The sequence below is a fragment of the Artemia sp. Qi Xiang Cuo genome, chromosome 13 (genome assembly GCF_049724085.1).
Source record: "Artemia sp. Qi Xiang Cuo chromosome 13, ASM4972408v1, whole genome shotgun sequence".
NCBI classification, from domain to species: Eukaryota; Metazoa; Arthropoda; class Branchiopoda; order Anostraca; family Artemiidae; genus Artemia; species Artemia sp. Qi Xiang Cuo.
The window spans coordinates 56,911,398-56,933,823 of NC_142806.1; the positions used below are offsets into that span (position 1 = coordinate 56,911,398).

Sequence of the window (22,426 nt, forward strand, 5' to 3'; positions counted from 1 at the left end):
ATTTATTGTTACATTTGAGTGACAGGCTTCGATTTTATTTAAGCTTATTTTCAGGTTTCCGTTTTCTTTATTTCTGTTTCTTGCAGATTTCTGTTTCTTTCGTTTTCTTTGCTTCTTTTTCTTTCTGCAAAAAAATTTGATTGTTTTGTTTTGAAAAGGGTTTTTTTGCAATTAGTTTTGTTTGTTTTCTATTTATCATAGCTCTTTTGCGGGTGAATTGCAGGAATGTTTTCAAGTTTTTTGCCAGTATTTCTACTCAACAATTAAAATGTTGGATTGCTATAAAAAAAAATTAGACACTATTTGAGTGCATTCAGCACAAATATTTGATCTGCCGTAATTTTGTAAAATAGTATTTTATTAGTGCTTTTGTTTAAAAACTGGGGGCAAAAGGAGAGGGGGATTTCCTTTAGATAACCTTGAATATCTAGACCATTGTAAAACCTATTGTGTTTTGTTCCATTATAACTGCTAGTGCACTTCAATAAATGCATGTCTAGGTTATATATAAAAAGGGTTCTAGGCATTTACCCCCCCCCCCAGCAATTACACCCCGGGAAATACCCCCCTCGCCTCTGGAAATACCCTCCAAAAAAATACCCCCTCCCCCGCGGAAAATACCCCCCGTGACAAATGCCCCTGAAAAATACTCCCCGTGGAAAATAACCCCCACGGAAAATACCATCCCCCCCCCACGGACAATATCCTCCGGTAAATACCCCTCCCCCAAGACAATGCCTCCTGGAAAACACCGCCACATTAAAATACTCCCCCCCCCCCGGAAAATACCATCCCTCCCCCCGTGGAAAATACCAATTCGTGGAAAATGTCCCCTGAAAAATACTCGCCGCGGAAAATACCCCCGGTAAATGCCCCCCCCCAGAAAATGCCCTTTAGTGGAAAATAGGGCTTTCAAAAATTTGTGCTATTAGAGTTTTATTTTTTTTTAATTTCTGTAGGGGGAAGGAATTCTGGTGCTTGTGTATTATGCGCCACTCACTCAAGTTTACGCCGTGTAGCATTCGAGAACAAACCGGTTTTTCCGTCAGTTTCTTCGTTATTTTAGAATTAAATTTGGGCTATAGATTTACAAATTCGGGGGGGGGGGGTAAATTATAGTGGGTCTGCATGCAAAATGGGTTTGGTACAATTATTCTGCATATTAGATAGATAGATAAATAAGTGTATTTTAAAACCAAATATACGGCCATGAACACGATAAAATAACATAAATGTAAGGCACAAATAATAAACTTTGATGAGCGATCATCATAAAACACTTAAATAAAACACTACATTAACCTAATAATAGTACTTAATACTTGGAAAAACGGTCATAGAAAAAAAACACTTAAATGAAACAGTGCACTTACTTTATACTGAGATTTTTTTTTTTTTTTTTTTTTTTTTTTTTTTTTTTTTTTTTAATTAGTTAATAAAAATTTCCAGATACCTCGCTTTCTTCTGTATTTTTTTAGTGGCCATATACCTAGAAAGAATTGTCTTCTGACTTCACATTGTCCAAATACTTTATCCCCCCTCCTTATGTCTTCCCGCCGAGGAAAATTATGCCAAAGAGTTGGACCCTCCCTCTTCCAGCATACCATCTACCGATCATTCCTTCCCCCACCTTTTGTCCCTATAAGATCCCTTCCCCCCGGGGAAGTGGCTGAGAAGGTTCCGAAACTAACCACAGTCGACTGTAACACAATGCAGTACAGTAAAAGTTTGTGCCAAGTTTAGTGAAATATTGCAATGTTCTCTAGTGTTTTTATTCTTCAGTTTATTTTATCCTGACAAAGTTTTATCATACAACTTTATCCTCAATCTCAAGTGTTTTTATCCTTTAGTTTATTTATTCTGACCAAGTTTTATCAGACAACTTTATTTTGCTAATCAAACAGTTCGTGGTAACGAACTGTAAGTTAAGAAACATCATATTTGGGCTTTGCCCACGAGAGCTATGTCTTGTTTTTAATTAAACAGATTTAATTCAAAAACAAGGGGTATTTACCGCGCATGGGAGTTTCTACGGGGGGTTTTTCCACAGGGGGTATTTTCCGAAAAGGGGGAATTTTTGGGGGTAATTTTTCGCAGGGGGTATATTCCTCGGGGGAGGGGTATTTTCCGGGGTGTATTTTCCGCGGGGCGGTATTTTGTTTTATTTGGGGGGGGGGGTATTTTTTCGTGGGTGGTATTTTCTGCAAGGGGTATTTTTCGGGGGATATTTTCTAGGGGATATTTTCCGTGGGATGGGGGGATTTTATGGGGGGAGTAATAGCCGGGGGATGGAGGTAAACGCTGACCACCGTAAAAAGAGTTTCATTCCGTTGCCTTAAAAAAAGACACAAATTCTTCTTCAAGTTTTTTTTCCCTTTGTTCACTAACCTGAAGGGATTTTCCTTGTTTCAATTTAGTTTCCTTGTATATTAAAGTCAATCGGAAAAAAAATCTCCTACACTAGCTCCTGGAGGCACTAACTGACATACCGACTTCTGACGATATATATTTGTTGTAAGTTATGACGATATATGTTGTGACGATATATGATGATGTAGGTTTGTATCTTTTTTTGAGGTGTCTTCATTTAGATTTAACATAGCCCTATCTAAGTGGCATATAAATATTCCACTGGTCAGACAGGGAACTAAATCCGGCCCATTTCCTTGTGTCATAAATAGGTTAAGTCAAAATTCGTCTCAAATTTTTTTTTTTCTGCAATGGTGTCCACTTATGCGTAGGAGCTCATAAATATATTTATTTTAAGCCAGTCCCTAGTCCCTGTCAAGAAGTTTATGATTGTTTATGAGCTCCTTGTCCCTAAACCGACAGGGACCTCATGGTCCCTGTCTGTTTATAAGTGTCACGAATATTTTAGTATTTTAGCCCGGGCTGATAAAAAATATTCCAGTAGCAATTTTTGGTCCGGGCTCATTGAAAGTGTTCTGGCTAAGTCGAGAAAAAAAATTGGGACCAATTTTCTTACCTATCCGGTCCCAAAAGCTGGCCTAAGCCAACATATATTTTTCTGTATTGAAGTCCCAAGAATTTGCAGATACAAATTTTGAGCCCTCAAAAATTTGGACAGTTATTCTGGGAAACATGCCCCCCCCCTAATTTGTTTTTGGTACATTAAGGTCTCCTTGGCCTCGGATATTAAGGTTGAAATTACAAAGTTATCATAAAAAAAGTTGTTTTGTTATTTTGGGTCTAATTCCAGGGGAAACCTATTTTCTTTCCGAAATCTGCTTGCAGGGCCGTATCCAGGATTTTTCTCTTTTTTTTAAGGATTTTTTACACAAGGTTTTTTCTTCGAGGGGGGTGAGGGGTGGGTTTGCACACACAAAACCTCAAAAACTCATAAAAAATTTGTTTATATCCATTTTTGTTACGTTTTTACGAGTCAAACAAACATTTCGGGGAGGGGGTTAAACCCCCTAATTCCTCCTGGACATGGCCTTGCCTTCTTGTACATTAGGGTCTTTTTGACCCAAGTACTTAAGGGTATAAGTTTCAAGCCGAACAGAATAAAAGGTTTTTGGCACTTTTCTTCCTCAGTTTTGTAGGGCCCGTACCGAAAGATTCTTTTGCATTAGGGTCCTCCTAGCTCAGCAAGTTACAAATATAAGTCTCCTGCCGAAAGGATTCCTTTTTAGATGCGACAAGCGTAACCTGATAAAAATAATTTTACGTCATGAATCTGGACTATGGAGGCATGACCCGTATAACAGAATCGGCAGTCCGTTAACAATATGAATTAGCTAATGATGCAGTAATAACCCAAATGTAATTTTCATTTATTTTTTATGCATTTATGATAATCTTTTTTGCGAGAAAGATTGTGGTTTTGGGATTCACTCAGTTCTTGATTTTCTGTGGTCTAGCAGTGATATTTGATTGTTTTTCCAGTAAAAACATTAAAGTTTTTAAGTTTTTGAAAAAAACCTTAAAGTTTGGGAAGTGCAGTTTCTCCAGCAAAGCTTTTGGCTGCTCTCAGCAATGTCCGATTCAACGTCCTGTAATTTCTATGATTTCCTGTCGAGTTAAAAGGGTTTCTTTGGAAAGATGTTTTGTTTGTGACCCACAAAAGTGTAAGTACCATTACCATGTTTGAAATAACAGTTTACTTGGTAGCTGAGTGTCTGCAGAAGGGGAGCAGCTTTACTGAAAAACGCAAACTTATTTGTTACTGGTCCTTGGAGGTCTTGTAGACTATAAATTATAAGCAAAAAACATTTTTTCTGGTGGTTATAGATAGTAGATAGTATAGGTTGATAGTAGAGTAAAACTTTTCATTAGCAAAAACACTACAGCTAAATAAGTCGCTTTACTATTAGGTTTTTGGACAAGAGACAAAAATTTTCTAACGGTATATAATCTAGTGCATCAAAATAAATGTCAAACATCAACCAGTACTAGCCACGAATACACATTGATTTAATCTTCTGGAAGACCCTACCCCCAAACATTGTAACCACCTGTTTAAAGTGTGGAAGAACGACTAAAATACACCTTAAGATTTTACAGCCTATAAATTCAAATCCTTAAGACCGGCATTCAGTTCAGCTAAAGAAACCGGACTCAGTGTTTGATGATACGCAAAACCACTATTTTCCCGTGTTTTTTCCTTCGTCAATTATTTCCGCTGAATCTTAATTATACGGATCCAAAAGCTAATCCGACCTTTATGCTTAGAAATAACAGGTTCGGCATTAGACAAAAATTAATAAAAATCAAAATCAAGGACTTTTCTAAGGACCCACAAGGTTGCCCACATGCTATTGTTTATGGTTTGACCTACTGAGAAACAAATTGTCCATAGTTCGAGCTTTAAAACTGGCAAGTCTTATGCTGAGATATAGGAAAACCTACCTAAATATTTTTGAATTAGCGACTTTCAGGAAAATGCGAAACAATCATTAAATAATATATTACATAATATATTCTATTATAATATATAATATAATATATAATATTACAATATAATATATAAAATAATATAATATATTATTATAAATAATACTAAATAAACAATATAAAAATCATTAGGTTTTGTGATTTACTCCCCTTCTGTGTATGTTAACCCCAATTTGGTCAACCCCGATTTTGATGAAGTCACTAATTTTATCATATCACTGACTGTGGCATGAATATCAAGGAGAAAACTGTTTTATGACCATTGTCCTATAGTCACACGCTCATTAAGTTACTGTTATCAAGCATTCATACTTCAACACAGTAATAAAATTAGTAAGGACTTAGCTGATTTAGTAGAGAGGGATATGACTCGGAAGGCCAGTTCCTCTGTCATCATTACATCATAGTCTACTAACTACCGTTGAGATAATAAAGATCAAAACGTTTCCTTAGTATTATTAAAATCGCTATTTTTCCTGGTAAAGGATGGGTGGTCGTAGAAACTTGAAAGAAGCCTCATTGATTGGAAATTAAAGGCTTCAGTTCCGTTTTTGAGGATAGAATGTTATTCTAGGTCAACCATCTCCTCCCCATGCCCGTTCTGCCTCTGGGAACTCCTGTTGTATCGCATGGCATCAAAATTTTGGACAAATATTTTTCTCAAACTGGTTGAATCACTCAATAAAGACGCATCCGGAGATGACATGACCCACTTTGACGCAGGAGTTAGGACCCTAAATTTTCCAGATTGCCCATAGTTTATATTTAGTTTCCATGGTGTAAAAATACGGAAGAGGTGTTTAATATTGGCCGTCGGGTCAACTTGAAAATTTTAGGGGTTTTTCCTGGGCCGAAGGAGCCATACATCTTTATTGGAAGAAGAAAGGGGTTAGAGGACCCAAAAAGGGCCATCCCCTCCCATCTTATTGAAAAAAATAAAATTATATACGCTTATGCCTCCTGTCTTACCTTCGAAACACCAACTAACATTTCTCTGTTGTTTTCTATTTGTTTTATTTTACTGATAACTCCTGGTAATACATCACTGAACAGTGAACTGTAGATCTCCTATAAGAATATTAAATAAAAATTTTTTTTTAACTGAAAGTAAGGAGCGACATTAAAACTTAAAACGAACAGAAATTATTCCGTATATGAAAGGGACTGTCCCCTCCTCAACGCCTCGCTCTTTACGCTAAAGATTTTTATTGTTAAAAAAAAAGTTGTGTGACAGAGTCAAACTTTAGCATAGCTGACAGAGCGTAACTTTGATGGGTAAGACTAAAACTAATATATTTGAAATCAGCATAAAAATCTGATTCTATTGATGTATTTATTGGTATCAAAATTCTGGTTTTTAGAGTTTCGGTTACTATTGAAAAGGGTCGCTCCTTACTTACAATTCGTTACCATGAACTGTTTGATTACGAATTTCCAGTGATCGCTTTGACCCCCTTGACCAGTCAAGGGCTAAATAGTTCCCTCATAGGCGTTTGAATGGAGCCCCTACTTCATATTTTTTATGCTTTCAAAAGTCAACCGCCACCACACCTTTATTAATGACTAACATAACATCATCCCCCTTGGCCCTATCGTTCCATATCCCATTAGTAAAAGCTCTTCCATTGTTTGTCTTACTAATAATTTGCGGTTGCAATAAGAGGGAGGAAAACCTTGTGGGAACAAAGCCATCTGTGTTTTCCAACTTATGGAAACTTAAGATGAAATGTAGCTGGGAAACAGTTTTCTTTCAATTAACATAAAACAAAAACTGTGAAGGACTATTTTTTCTCTTAAATATAAGAGATAAATTACATATTCTGTTTTCTATATATTTTTTCTTATCGTAGAAATATTGATGAGCCAATTGCGCTTCGTAGAATCATATAGCCAAATCTTTTAGGAACTCAGCAAACTTTCACCGAGAGTTTTTAATCCAAAATCATCCATATTCGAATAAATTGTTTGATTCTAAAAATGGGAAAAGATGAAAAAAAGTTTTATAACATTTTTCTTGGCACCAATCTAAAGTCATTAAAAGGATCCCCCCTGATAATGATCCCCCAGGAGCGGATCCAGGATTATTTTTTCGGGGGGTGGGTTACTAATTTTTGACTTTTGGGGGGGTTTTTACTAATTTTTGACTCAGTTTTCGACTAATTTTACTGATTTTTACCTGGGTTTTACTAATTTTCGACTTATTTTCGACTCAGCCAAAAATTTCGGGGGGGGGGGTTTCAAACCGGGTAACCCCCCCCCCTGGATACGGCCTTGTGATCCCCCCTGAACCAAGTTTACCTTATGGCTAAGAATATTTTACTAATCTTTTACTAACGAAGCCCAAGTTCACTTTTGAACCAAAATTGCTGACAACCTCAGAAACGTTTTTAATGTCTTAGCCTTATGAGGGGGAACAGGACGAGAATTTGTCCCACTCATTTAACAAATAATGAAAATCGTAAAGTCTGACATTAATCTAAGATATCAAATTACCTTTTATATATAATGCTTATTTTTTCAAAATAAATAATATTTGTCTAACATTTATTATTTAGTAGAAACTCACTTTTTCAACAAACTTTCGCCCTCCGTTCCCAGAAAAAAGCTTACAGGGACCCATTCTAAAGTGTGTTGCTTGATCTTCAACAATACCAAAATCCACCAGATGCAGCATTCTCCAATTACGATAGAAAACTCGCTGCTTTCCTGGGAAAACGATTTTTTTTTGTCGCCGTTCCCTGGTCAAAATGTATCGGAATATAATCTATGCTTCAAGCTCATTTATTCCATTTCTTTTTTAACGTTAACTATATCTAAATTTGATACACCTCATAGTCTTCTAGAACTAAGCATAATTGTAGTATTTTAAGGGAGAATACAAAAAAATATATTCCACCTCAAACTTCTCCAAACACCTCAAAAACTCCTCAAACTTCGCCGTTTGGACGAAATAAGAGGCGGTTTTTGCATTTAAATATAATGAGCCCTGCTTTGATGCTACTTACTCGACTAACAAATTTTCAAAGGACCAAATTACTAGGATACAGCCAGGGGTGTCGCTTGGAAGGGACAAGGGGGGGGTAGTTGTCGCGAAATAATGGGGTGAAAAATTTATTATATAGCCCATGCTCCTTGAATATCCGGATATGGACCGCTCTTGCCTCCCCCCACGAAAATACTGTAAATTCAGCCCCTGGATATAGCATATACTACTTAAGCAAGAACATTTCTTTTTTGAAACTTATTTGATAACGAGGTTTTCAGTTAAAAAAACAAGTTTTTTTAACTGAAAGTAAGGAACAACGTTAAAACTTAAAACGAACAGAAATTATTCCGTATATGAAAGGGGCTGTCCCCTCCTCAACGCCTCGCTCTTTACGCTAAAGTTTTTTGTCGTTTCAAAAAATAAAGTTGTAAGACAGAGTCAAACTTTAGCGTCAGAGCGAGGCGTTGAGGAGGGGACAGCCCCTTTCATATATGGAATAATTTCTGTACGTTTTAAGTTTTAACGTTGTTCCTTACTTTAAGTTAAAAAAACTTGTTTATTTTTTATTTAATTTTTGAACGTTTTTGAATTAATGCAGGTTTTGATTTTGGCTCACCGTACATGAATAATTAAAACATAATTTGCACATTAATTTTAATTTTATTTGGTTAAATGGCTTTCTTGAAACTTGTTTAATTTTATTTACGAACGTTTTTATTAGTAATAAATATACGTAACTTACGAAATAACTTACATAACGAACTTCTATATTCATATATTTTTAATACGTATATTAGGGGATTCGCCCACTAGTCAATACCTTGCTCTTTAAGCTAAAGCTCGAATTTTGTCACATTCTTTCAAATGACCGCTTAATCACAAAGGCCGTTAATTAGAATAAATAGCTCTTATGAAAGTACTAAAAAATCTTTGGCTTAAAGACTGAGGTATTGACTAGGGGGTGAACCCAATAATATACGTAAAATTTTCTGTTCGTTTGAAGTTTTGATGTTGCTGCTTACTTTCATTTGAAAAATTTGTTTTTTTATTTAGTTTCTGATCTTTTTTTAAAATAATGCTGGGAAATCCGGCGTCCTCTTCATAGCAATGTTCTTCCCTCATGAAAACTTCCTTCAAGGAAAGATCCTCCCACAAAACCCCCGACCCCCCCTACCAGAAAAAATCCCACTGAAAACGTCTGTACACTTCCCAATAACCAATATGTTAACATTGGGTAAATTTCACAACTTTCAGCCCTCCCCTCGAGGACTTCGGGGGATTGAGTCATCCTAAAAGACATATTTATATATTTTTGACCATGTTGAACAAAATGGTTATCTCAAAATGTTGATCGGGTGACTTTGGGAACAAAATGAGCGTGGGAGGGGGCCTAGTTACCCTCCATTTTTTGGTAACTTAAAAAGAGCACTAGAACTTTTAATTTCTGTTCCAATGAGACCTCCCACGATATTCTAGGACCACTGGGTCGATAAGATCACCCCTGGGAAAAAAACAAACAAACAAATAAACACGCATCCGTGATCTTTCTTCTGGCAAAAAATGCATAATTCCACATTTTTCTAGATAGGAGATGGAAACCTCTACAGTAGGGTTCTCTGATGCGCTAAATATGATGGTGCGATTTTCATCAAGGTTCTATAGCTTTTAGGTGGTCTTTCTCCCTTTTTTCGAAAATTAGCCAAATTTTCTCAGGCGCGTAACTTTTGATGGGTAGGACTAAACCTAAATAAAAGTTATATATTTGAACTCAGCATTGAAATCTGATTCTTTTGATGTATCTATTGGTATCAAAATTCCGTTTTCTAGAGTTTCGGTTACTATTGAGCCGGGTCGCTCCTAACTTACAGTTCGTTACTAAGAACTGTTTGAAACACAAAATCAACGCAACAAAGCAGGAATAGAAACATCCTTACGGTCTTAGGGAAAAATCTTTAAATTTTAAGAAAAAATCCGTAAGTGGCAAGCATAAAATAAAAGAATTATTCAAAAGGCTCTCAAGTCTTTTACCTGCAATGAAATCAATAACTTTTATAACACGATTTTAGTTGGTTTTTTTTTCATCGCTTCTCCCGTTTTTTAGAATTAGTAATTTTGCGATTGTAAAAACCACATTTTTTAATTTTGCTAAGTTCCTTTGCCGCTTTTCTAAATCTAAATCAAATACTTTTTTAATGAATACATATAAAATAAAAAACCCTGAGATGTTTTGGAGAAAAAGCAAAAGAAAATTTTTATCTAAATTACCTCTTTTTTCTCATAATTTATATAAAGCTGAGCATGAAGCTTAATTAATTTAATTTTATTTTATTTTTTGTTCACTTATTTTTTTTTGATTTATTAATTATTTAATGAAGTGTTAATTTGTGAAGTGTTAATTTTAAGTGTTAATTTATTATTTATTAGATGAAGTGTTAATTTGTGTGGTAAGTTTGATTGAAGGCCTTTGCGTACTTGTTGTTATATAGTTTAAAAGAATTTTATGGCCTGTTGATTAGCTTTTTTTTTTTTTAATTTTTACTCTTCGTATTCAGAGGAAATAAAAAATTGAATTGATTTTAGCTGTCTAAAATTTAATCCTTTAAGGTACCGCAGCACCAAAAGATGTATAATTTGGCCAGCTAGACTTAACTAACTGGCTTAACTGGCCAGCTCTAAAACTTAAGAATGTCTAAAATTTAATACTTTAAGGTACCGCAGCACCAAAAGATCTATAATTTGGGCAGCTAGACTTAACTAACTGGCTTAACTGGCCAGCTCTAAAACTTAAGAATGTCTAAAATTTAATCCTTTATGGTATCGCAGCACCAAAAGATCTATAATATGGCCAGCTAGACTTAACTAACTGGCTTAACTGGCCAGCTCTAAAACTTAAGAATGTCTAAAATTTAATCCTTTAAGGTACCGCAGCACCAAAAGATCTATAATTTGGCCAGCTAGACTTAACTAACTGGCTTAAATGGCCAGCTCTAAAACTTAAGAATGTTTAAAATTTAATCCTTTAAGGTACCGCAGCACCAAAAGATCTATAATTTGGCCAGCTAGACTTAACTAACTGGCTTAACTGGCCAGCTCTGAAACTTAAGAATGTCTAAAATTTAATCCTTTATGATACTTCAGCACCAAAAGATCTATAATTTGGCCAGCTAGACTTAACTAACTGGCTTAACTGGCCAGCTCTAAAACTTAAGAATGTCTAAAATTTGATCCTTTAAGTTATCGCAGCACCAAAAGATCTATAACTTGGGCAGCTAGACTTAACTAACTGGCTTAACTGGCCAGCTCTAAAACTTAAGAATGTCTAAAATTTAATCCTTTATGGTATCGCAGCACCAAAAGATCTATAATTTGGGCAGCTAGACTTAACTAACTGGCTTAACTGACCAGCTCTAAAACTTAAGAATGTCTAAAATTTAATCCTTTAAGGTACCCCAGCACCAAAAGATCTATAATTTGGGCAGCTAGACTTAACTAACTGGCTTAACTGGCCAGCTCTAAAACTTAAGAATGTCTAAAATTTAATCCTTTATGGTATCGCAGGACCAAAAGATCTATAATTTGGCCAGCTAGACTTAACTAACTGGCTTAACTGGCCAGCTCTAAAACTTAAGAATGTCTAAAATTTGATCCTTTAAGTTATCGCAGCACCAAAAGATCTATAACTTGGGCAGCTAGACTTAACTAACTGGCTTAACTGGCCAGCTCTAAAACTTAAGAATGTCTAAAATTTAATCCTTTATGGTATCGCAGCACCAAAAGATCTATAATTTGGGCAGCTAGACTTAACTAACTGGCTTAACTGACCAGCTCTAAAACTTAAGAATGTCTAAAATTTAATCCTTTAAGGTACCCCAGCACCAAAAGATCTATAATTTGGGCAGCTAGACTTAACTAACTGGCTTAACTGGCCAGCTCTAAAACTTAAGAATGTCTAAAATTTAATCCTTTATGGTATCGCAGCACCAAAAGATCTATAATATGGCCAGCTAGACTTAACTAACTGGCTTAACTGGCCAGCTCTAAAACTTAAGAATGTCTAAAATTTATTCCTTTATGGTACCGCAGCACCAAAAGATCTATAATTTGTCCAGCTAGACTTAACTAACTGGCTTAAATGGCCAGCTCTAAAACTTAAGAATGTTTAAAATTTAATCCTTTATGGTACTGCAGCACCAAAAGATCTATAATTTGGCCAGCTAGACTTAACTAACTGGCTTAAATGGCCAGCTCTAAAACTTAAGAATGTTTAAAATTTAATCCTTTAAGGTACCGCAGCACCAAAAGATCTATAATTTGGCCAGCTAGTCTTAACTAACTGGCTTAACTGGCCAGCTCTGAAACTTAAGAATGTCTAAAATTTAATCCTTTATGGTACTTCAGCACCAAAAGATCTATAATTTGGCCAGCTAGACTTAACTAACTGGCTTAACTGGCCAGCTCTAAAACTTAAGAATGTCTAACATTTGATCCTTTAAGGTACCCCAGCACCAAAAGATCTATAATTTGGCCAGCTAGACTTAACTAACTGGCTTAACTGGCCAGCTCTAAAACTTAAGAATGTCTAAAATTTAATCCTTTATGGTATCGCAGCACCAAAAGATCTATAATATGGCCAGCTAGACTTAACTAACTGGCTTAACTGGCCAGCACTAAAACTTAAGAAAGTCTAAAATTTAATCCTTTATGGTATCGCAGCACCAAAAGATCTATAATTTGGCCAGCTAGACTTAACTAACTGGCTTAACTGGCCAGCTCTAAAACTTAAGAATGTCTAAAATTTAATCCTTTATGGTACAGCAGCACCAAAAGATCTATAATTTGGCCAGCTAGACTTAACTAACTGGCTTAACTGGCCAGCTCTAAAACTTAAGAATGTCTAAAATTTAATCCTTTAAGGTACTGCAGCACCAAAAGATCTATAATTTGGCCAGCTAGACTTAACTAACTGGCCTAACTGGCCAGCTCTAAAACTTAAGAATGTCTAAAATTTAATCCACAGCACCAAAAGATCTATAATTTGGCCAGCTAGACTTAACTAACTGGCTTAACTGGCCAGCTCTAAAACTTAAAAATGTCTAAAATTGTATCCTTTAAGGTACCGCAGCAGCAAAAGATCTATATTTTAGCCAGCTAGACTGGCAAGCCTTGTTTCAATGGAAATTAACGCCAGTTCAACCAATCTTTCTTGAGCCAAAAATGACCGGATTTTTTTTTTGTAAGCTTCAGCTTTGAGAATCTTCTCCCCCCTGATACTAAAGATACTTGCGTGCTAGGAGAACCTGAAAAGTGACACGCAAATTAAATAATATTTTCCATCTCAGACTCTGAACTAAGAATCATAGATATCCCCTTTGTTCACCTGCTTATTAGGTCGTCTAGAAATAACTTAAGGGTTACTCCATTGCATCGATGTTGTTTAGCTGGTCTTGTCATTGCCTTTCAGTCATCGCCTTCTTACACCGGCAATGAAATCAATAACTTTTACAACACGATTTTAGCTATCTAAAACTTAAAAATGCTTAGTTTTCAATATGTTGTTAGTTTTTCCAAATTCTATAAATATAGGAAAATATTGCAAGCCTGTATATTTCAAACAGTTTTTTTAGATATGTTTTTATTGATGATTAGATATGTTTAGATATTTTTTTTATGTTTTAATATTACAAGCCAGTTTATTTCAAACAGTTTTTTTAGATATTTTTTTTATTGATGATTAGATATGTTTATATATTTTTTTTTTATGTTTTAATATTACAAGCCAGTTTATTTCAAACAATTTTTTTAGATATATTTTTTATTGATGATTAGATATGTTTAAATATATTTTTTTATGTTTTAATATTACAAGCCAGTTTATTTCAAACAGTTTTTTTAGATTTGTTTTTTTATTGGTGATTAGATATGTTCAGATATGTTTTTGATGTTTTAATAATACAAGCCAGTTTATTTAAAACAGTTTTTTATATATTTTTTTATTGATGAGTAGATATGTTTAGATATATTTTTTATGTTTTAATATTACAAGCCAGTTTATTTCAAACAGTTTTTTTTAGATATGTTTTCTTATTGATGATTAGATATGTTTAGATATGTTCTTTTTATGTTTTAATATTACAAGCCAGTTCATTTCAAACAGTTTTCTTAGATATGTTTTTTATTGATGATCAGTTATGTTTAGATATATTTTTTTATGTTTTACTATTACAAGCTTGTTTATATTAAACATTTTTTTAGACATGTTTTTTTTATTGATGATTAGATATGTTTAGATATGTTTTTTTTTAGGTTTTAATATTACAAGCCAGTTTATTTTTTAACAGTTTTTTTTTATCTAGCATAAACAGCGAAGCAGTAATTTTGTTTGTTTCTTTTTTTAAGTTTCAACTTTGCTCTTCACTTTCATCAATAAAGCTTTGTTGGTTTTGTATATAAATTTTTCACGTTTTCTGAGTTTCAAAATCAAACAGCTCGTGGTAATGAACTGTAAGTAAGGACCAACCCGGCTCAATAGTAATCGAAACTCTTAAAAAACAGAATTTTGATGCCAATAGATATATCAAAACACCCGACTTATTATGCTATAAAGCAGTAATAAATCATGAAGCAGTAATTTTTGTTCGTTTGAAGTTTCAACTTCGCTCTTTATTTTCATCAAGAAGGCTTTGTTTTTAAAAAAATAAAGTTTTTGTGTTTTTTGAATTTCAAAAATCAAACAGTTAGTGATAATGAACTGTAAGTAAGAACCAACCCTGCTCAATAGCTATCGAAACATCTAAAAAAAAACAGAAATTTGATACCAATAGATATACCAAAACACCCGGCTTATTATGCTGATTCCAAAAATAAAAGTTTCATTACGTTTAGTTTTACACATCAAAGGCTACGATCCTGAGATCATTTGCTTAATTTTTTGAAAAAAATTCAAAGAATATTAATGAAAATCACGTAATCAGAGTCAACGTATCAGAGAATCCTACTGTAGAGGTTGGAGGGCAAAACGATTGGAGGGCAACTAGGGCAACTAGGTCCCTTGTCACTTTTTCACAAGATCGCCTGATCAAAGTTTTGAGATAGCCATAGCCTTTGCCTTTGGAGATAGCATGATCCCCAAAGCCACTGTGGAAAGGTCTATAAGTGTTATAAAATTTGGCTATTGTTTACGCATAGTATTTGTTGTTGGGAAGTATGCATACAGTTTTCGAGGGGGGAGGCGAATTTTCTGTTTGGGGGATTTTTTATGGGGAGGGGGGAGGGGAAGTTTCCAGTCGGTGAAATTCTCGGGAGCAATTTCACACTGGAAGAGTTTGCCCGAATTCCTATACGAAATTCTTTTTATATGTCTTGTTTTATCTTTGTCAACTCAATTTTCCACGTAGAGATATTAAGGGTAATTTTCCGAGGTAAATTTTAATTGTGATTGAATTGCCTAGAGGATATTTCCATGGGAAGGGGAAGTATTAATCCCCGGGGGCAGATGTCCTGGCATTTAAAAAAAAACGATCAGAAATTAAATAATAAAAAACAAAATTTTCCAACTGAAAGCAACGAGCAACATTAAAACTTAAGACGAACAGAAAATTATTACGCATGTGAGGGCGGTTGTACCCTCCTCAAAACCTCGCTTTTTACGCTATTAACTAAAAAATAAGTTTTTTTTAACTGAAAGTAAGGAGCAACATTAAAACTTAAAACGAACAGAAATTATTCCATATATGAAAGGGACTTTCCCCTCCTCAATACCTCGCTCTTTACACTAAAGTTTTTTTTTATCGTTTTGAAAAATAAAGTTGTGAGACAGAGTCGAACTTCAGAGTAAAGAGCGAGGTGTTGAGGAGGGGAAAGCCCCTTCCATATACGGAATAATTTCTGTTCGTTTTAAGTTTTAATGTCGCTCCTTACTTTCAGTTATAGAAACTTTTTTTTTAGTTAATTTCTGAACGTTTTTGAATTAATGCAGCTTTGATTTTGGCTGGTCACTTAAAAAGGCAACTAGAACTTTTAATATCCGTTCGAATGAGCCCTCTCACAATATTCTATGACCACTGGGTCGAAACGATTACCCCTGAAAAAAAAAACACACATCGTGATCTTTTTTCGAGCAAAAAATCTAAATTTCCAAATTTTTGCAGATAGGAGCGTGAAACTTCTTTAATAGTGTTCTCTGATAAGCTGAATGTGATGGTGTGATTTTCGTTAAAGTTAATCAAAAATGCAAAATTCCACATTTTTGCAGATAGGAGTTTGATACTTCCTTAATAGTGTTCTTTGATAAGCTGAATCTGATGGTGTCATTTTCGTTAAAGTTAATTAAGACAAAATTTGCAATTAAAACACAGTTTTATTGTTTAAAAAATTGATTTGTGAGAAAGTTAAACTTTGGCGTAAAGAGCGAGGCGTTGAAGAGGGGACAGCCCCTTTCATATACGGAATAATTTCTGTTCGTTTTAAGTTTTAACGTCGTTCCTTACTTTCAGCTAAAAAAACTTGTTTTTTTATTTAATTTTTGAACTTTTTTGAATTAATGCAAGTTTTGATTTTGGCTCGCCGTACATGAATAATTAAAACAAAATTTGCGTATTATTTTTACTTTATTTGGTTAAATGGCTTTCTCGAAACTTGTTTAATTTTATTTACAAACGTTTTTATTAGTAATAAATATATGTAACTTACGAATTAACTTACGTATCGAACATCTATATTCATATATTTTTAAAACGTATATTAGGGAGTTCACCCCCAAGTCAATACCTTGCTCTTTAAGCTAAAGTTTGACTTTTATTCCAATTCCTTAAAAATGACCCCTTAATCACAAAGGCCGAATAATTAAAGCAAAATTTGCATATTAATTTTACTTTTATTTGGTTAAGTGGCTTTCTCGAAACTTGTTTAATTTTATTTACGGACGTTTTTATTAGTAATAAATATACGTAACTTAAGAATTAACTTACGTATCGAACTTCTATATTCATATATTTTTAATACGTATATTAGCGGGTTTGCCCCCTAGTCAATACCTTGCTCTTTAAGCTAAAGTTCGAATTTTGTTCCAATTCTTTAAAAATGACCTCTTAATCACAAAGGCCGTTAATTAGACTAAATAGCTCTCATGAAAGTACTAAAAATGTTTGGCTTAAAGAGCGAGGTATTGACTAGGGGGGTGAACCTAATCATACAGCTAATATTTTCTGTTCGTTTTAAGTTTCGATGTTGCTGCTTACTCTTAGTTGAAAAACTTGTTTTTTTTTATATTTAAATTCTGATCCCCCATGAAAACTTCCTTCATGGACAGATCCTCCAACATAACCCCCGACCCCCCCCCCACTACCAGAAAAAAACCCTCCTGAAAACTTCTATATACTTCCCAATAACCAATACTATATGTTAACATTGGGTAAAGTTCATAACTTTCAGCCCTCCCCCTGGAGAATTCGGGGGACTAAGTCATCCTAAAAGACATAGTTATCATATTTTTGACCATGCTGAACAAAATGGCTATCTCAAAATTTTGATCATATGACTTTGGGAAAAAAATGAGCATGGGAGGGGGCCTAGTTGCCCCCCATTTTTTTTGGTCACTTAAAAAGGGCACTAGAGCTTTTAATTTTCGTTTGAATGAACCCTCGCGCAATATTCTAGGACCACTGGGTTGATACGATCACCCCTGAAAAAAAACAAAAAAAAAACAGACAAACAAACAAATAAACACACATCCATGATCTTTCTTCTGGTAAAAAATGCAAAATTCCACATTTTTGTAGATAGGAGCTTTAAACCTCTACAGTATGGTTCTATGATACGCTGAATATGATGGTATGATTTTCATTAAGGTTCTATAACGTTTAGGGGGTCTTTCCCCCTTTTTTTGAAAATCAGCCAAATTTTCTCAGGCGCGTAACTTTTGATGGGTTGGATTAAACTTGATGCAACTTATATATTTGAATTCAGCATTAAAATCTGATTCCTTGTATGTATCTATTGGTATCAAAATCTCGTTTTATAGAGTTTCGGTCATCATTGAGCCGGATCGCTTTTAAGATTAACTTAATGAAAATCAAATCTTCAGATTCAGTATAGTACATAACCCGACAGTAGATGTTTTAAGCTCCTATCAGCAAAAATTTATAATTTTGTATTTTTTGCCAGAAGAAAGATCAGGGATGCGTATTTTCTTTTTTTTTCCAGGGGTCATCTTATCGATCCAGTACTCGTAGAATATCGTGAGAGGGCTCATTCGAACTGGAATTAAAATTTCTAGTATCCTTTTTAAGTAACAGAAAAAATTGGAGGGCAACATGGCCCCCTTTCGTACGTCAGAGGATATTTCATGGGGGATGTTTCCTTGGGGGAAGGGACATTTCCAGGAAAGGGGAGTCATATATTCGTAAAGTTTTTCATTGTTTAAAAAAAAATAGAGTTGTGAGAAAGCCAAACTTTGGCGTAAAGAGCGAGGCGTTGAGGAGGGGACAGCCCCTTTCACATGCAGAATAATTTCTGTTCGTTTTAAGTTTTAACGTCATTTCTTACTTTCAGTTAAAAAAAAACTTGTTTTTTTTTGTTTAATTTTTGAACGTTTTTGAATTAATGCAGGTTTTGATTTTGGCTAACCGTACATGAATAATAAAAAAAAAATGAATATTAATTTTAATTTTATTTGGTTAAATGGCTTTCTCGCAACCTGTTTAATTTTATTTACGAACGTTTTTATTAGCAATAAATATACTTAACTTACGAATTAACTTACGTAACGAACCTCTATATTCTTATATTTTTAATACGTATATTAGAGGGTTCGCCCCCTATTCAATACCTTGCTCTTTAAGCTAAAGTTCGAATTTTGTTCCAATTCTTTAAAAATGACCCCTTAATCACAAATGCCGTTAATTAGAATAAATAGCTCTTATGAAAGTATTAAATAATCTTTGGCTTAAAGAGCGAGGTATTGACTAGGGGATGAACCCAATCATATACGTAATGTTTTCTGTCGTTTTAAGTTTTGATGTTTCTCCTTACTTTCAGTTAAAAAACTTGTTTTTTTATATGTCATTTCTCATCTTTTTTTAAATAATGCTGGGAAATTCGGCGCCCCCTTCATAGCAATGTCCCTTCTCCCATGAAAAATTCCTTCATGGTAACATCCTCCCACATAACCCCCGACCCACTCCCCCGCCACTACCAGAAGAAATCGCCTCTGAAAATGTATGTATACTTCCCAATAACCAATACTATATGTTAACATTAGGTAAAGTTCATAACTTTCAGCCCTCCCCCCGGGGACTTCGGGGGATTAAGTCATTCTAAAAGACATAGTTATCATATTTTCGACCATGCTGAACAAAATGGCGATCTCAAAATTTTGATCGGGTGAATTTGGGAAAAAAATGAGCGTGGGAGGGGGCTTAGTTGCCCTCCATTTTTTTGGTCACTTAAAAAGGGCACTAGAACTTTTAATTTCCGTTCGATACGATCACTCCTGGGAAAAAAACAACAAACAAACAAACAAACAAATAAACACGCATCCGTGATTTTTCTTCTGGCAAAAAATGCAAAATTCCACATTTTTGTAGATAGGAGCTTGACTTTCTCACAACTCTATTTTTTTTAACAATAAAAAACTTTAGCGTAAAGAGCGAGGCGTTGAGGAGGGGACAGCCCCTTTCATATACAGAATAATTTCTGTTCGTTTTAAGTTTTAATGTCGCTCCTTACTTTCAGTTAAAAAAAACTTGTTTTTTTTAATTTAATAGTAATCAAAGTATTAATATTATTATATATATTAAAGTTATAAAAGTAAAAACACTTATATTTTTTTCAGTAAAGTGCAAATTATGTTCTGGCCTTGGGAAGGCGAAGGGGTTTTGAGCCCAACAGTTTGACTCTGTCTCACAACTTTATTTTTTAAAACAATAAACAACTTTAGCGTAAAGAGCGAGGCGTTGAGTAGGGGACAGCCCCTTTCATATACGGAGTAATTTCTGATCGTTTTAAGTTTTAATGTCGCTCCTTACTTTCAGTTAAAAAAACTTATTTTTTTATTTAATTTAAGACAGTAACCAAAGGTAACCTAGACCTCAAAGTTTTGTCACCGCTTTTTACTGCTTTTTAATGTAGTTTCACCTATAAATTTGAAAAAAGCTCGCTGAAATGATCAATAGCTTTGAATGGAGCCTTTATTGAATATTGAGCCTTAATTCAATAGCTTTGAATTGAGCCTTTGAATCTCTACAATGTTACCTGCGTGCCCTGTCCATTAACGGCAATTGAAGGGAGGGGTGCCTCCCTTTAAGTCCTAACCTATTTTTTGTTCGGGTCTAGATTTAGAACAATTTCTTTTTATGAGTGTTTTCATTGGAAAAAGCCCTTTTTTGTGCTATATGCGCACTTTTTGGTGCCATATTGCACTTTCTGTTGGCGTTATAACGCCGACTTTATAAAAAGTGATTAGTTTAAAAAGTTAGCTTCTAAATGAGCCCTTAAACAGCTCTATCATATTTCAGTAGTCTTCTAGCTCTGTTAGTCAGTAGATCATTTATGAATAATATTAAGGGGCTGGGAGCGGGAATATAGAAGAGTGGGATTGTAAATCTTAGGGTTAAGTTTTTCAACCATGGAAATAATGATAGTGCCCTTTTAATTTTCCCAAGTATTTTCATTCCATAAATGACACCCATTGTACATTTTCGAATGCCATATGACAGCTTAGGACGGCGTTTTGTCACTGCTTTTTACTGCTTTTTAATGTAGTTTCAACTATAAATTTGAAAAAAGCTCGCTGAAATGATCAATAGCTTGGAATTGAGCCTTTATTGAATATTGAGCCTTAATTCAATAGCTTTGAATTGAGCCTTTGAATCTCTACAATGTTACCTGCGTACCCTGTCCATTAACGACAATTGAAGGGAGGGGTGCCTCCCTTTAAGTCCTAACCTATTTTTTGTTCGGGTCTAGATTTAGAACAATTTCTTTTTATGAGTGTTTTCATTGGAAAAAGCCCTTTTTTGTGCTATATGCGCACTTTTTGGTGCCATATTGCACTTTCTGTTGGCGTTATAACGCCGACTTTATAAAAAGTGATTAGTTTAAAAAGTTAGCTTCTAAATGAGCCCTTAAACAGCTCTATCATATTTCAGTAGTCTTCTAGCTCTGTTAGTCAGTAGATCATTTATGAATAATATTAAGGGGCTGGGAGCGGGAATATAGAAGAGTGGGATTGTAAATCTTAGGGTTAAGTTTTTCAACCATGGAAATAATGATAGTACCCTTTTAATTTTCCCAAGTATTTTCATTCCATAAATGACACCCATTGTACATTTTCGAATGCCATATGACAGTTTAGGACGGCGTTATCAAGTCAAATCTATAAAAAGCGATTAGAGATAAAAATTAGCTTTAAAATAAACCCTTAATGTGTATATAATGTTTCACTGCTTCCCAGCTTTTCCATTGTGAAAATGGCACACGAATTTTATTTTTCAGATCCCATATGGTACGTTATGATGTTGTTATCAAGTCTATTTTATAAAAAATTATTAGAGATAAAACTTAGGTTCTAAATGAGTTATTAGTCTCTTATTAGTCTCTTTGGTCTCTTAGTCTCTTATTAGTCTCTTTGCTTTTCCAGTGCCCTGCTAGTGGAGAAGAAAAAAGAAAAGAAAAGACACGTCAGCTAAAGAAAAACAATTTTTCTTGTTCTTCAAGGTTCCTGTTCAAGTTCAGGGGTATGTAAATATCCCGAACAGGGTTTTCGACAATGATAATATAAATTGTGTAATTTTGTTTAGATCTGACACAATTTCGAGGGGTTTCAGGATCTTTGTCAAAATTACACAAAACAACATTTTCAAACAGTTCATGGTAACCGAAACTCTAAAAGACTAAATTTTGATAACAATAGCTACATCAAAAGAATTTACTTGTTATACTAATTCCAAATATATAAAATTCATTGAGTTTAATGTTCCTCATCAAAGGTACGAGCTTGGCAATTAGTGTGGTTGTCGAAAAAGGTGGGAAATACCCCGAGAAAGGGAAAACACCTTACTAAATATACACCATTAGATTCAGTGAACCAGATAACCCTACTGCTGAGGTTTCGAGTCCCTATCTGCATTAATGTGGAATTTCGTTTTTTTTGCCAGAATATCGATCACGGATGCGTATTTATTATCCTTTTTGTTTTTCTAATTTTTTTTTCTCAAGAGGTGATCTCATCGAACGTAGAACATCGGGAGAGACCTCAACCGAACGAAAATCAAAAGCTCATGTGTCCTTTCTAAGTGACTGAAAAGAATGGAGGGGGACTGGTGCCCCTCCCACGCCTCTTTCCCCCGAAGTAGTCCAATCAAAATTTTTAGATAGCCATTTTATTTGACATAGTTGAAAGGTCCAATAATTTTGCCTCTGGGATGACACAATCTCCCCCCTCCCAAAGCTTCTGGGGAAAAGGATGTAAGTTATTTAATTTATCCATTATTTACATATAGTATTTGTTATCGGGATGAAAACGGA

General features: G+C 34.5%; 1 protein-coding gene across 1 annotated transcript in view; it reads left to right on the top strand.

Annotated features, from left to right (window-relative positions):
• Window positions 1-4,072: 4,072 nt before the first annotated feature.
• Window positions 4,073-22,426, top strand: part of VAChT (Vesicular acetylcholine transporter) — a 37,303-nt gene continuing 18,949 nt past the window's right edge. Inside the window, exon 1 of the mRNA XM_089099234.1 lies at window positions 4,073-4,091. The gene's annotated coding sequence lies outside the window, so the exon portion shown is untranslated. The remainder of the gene's footprint in view (window positions 4,092-22,426) is intronic.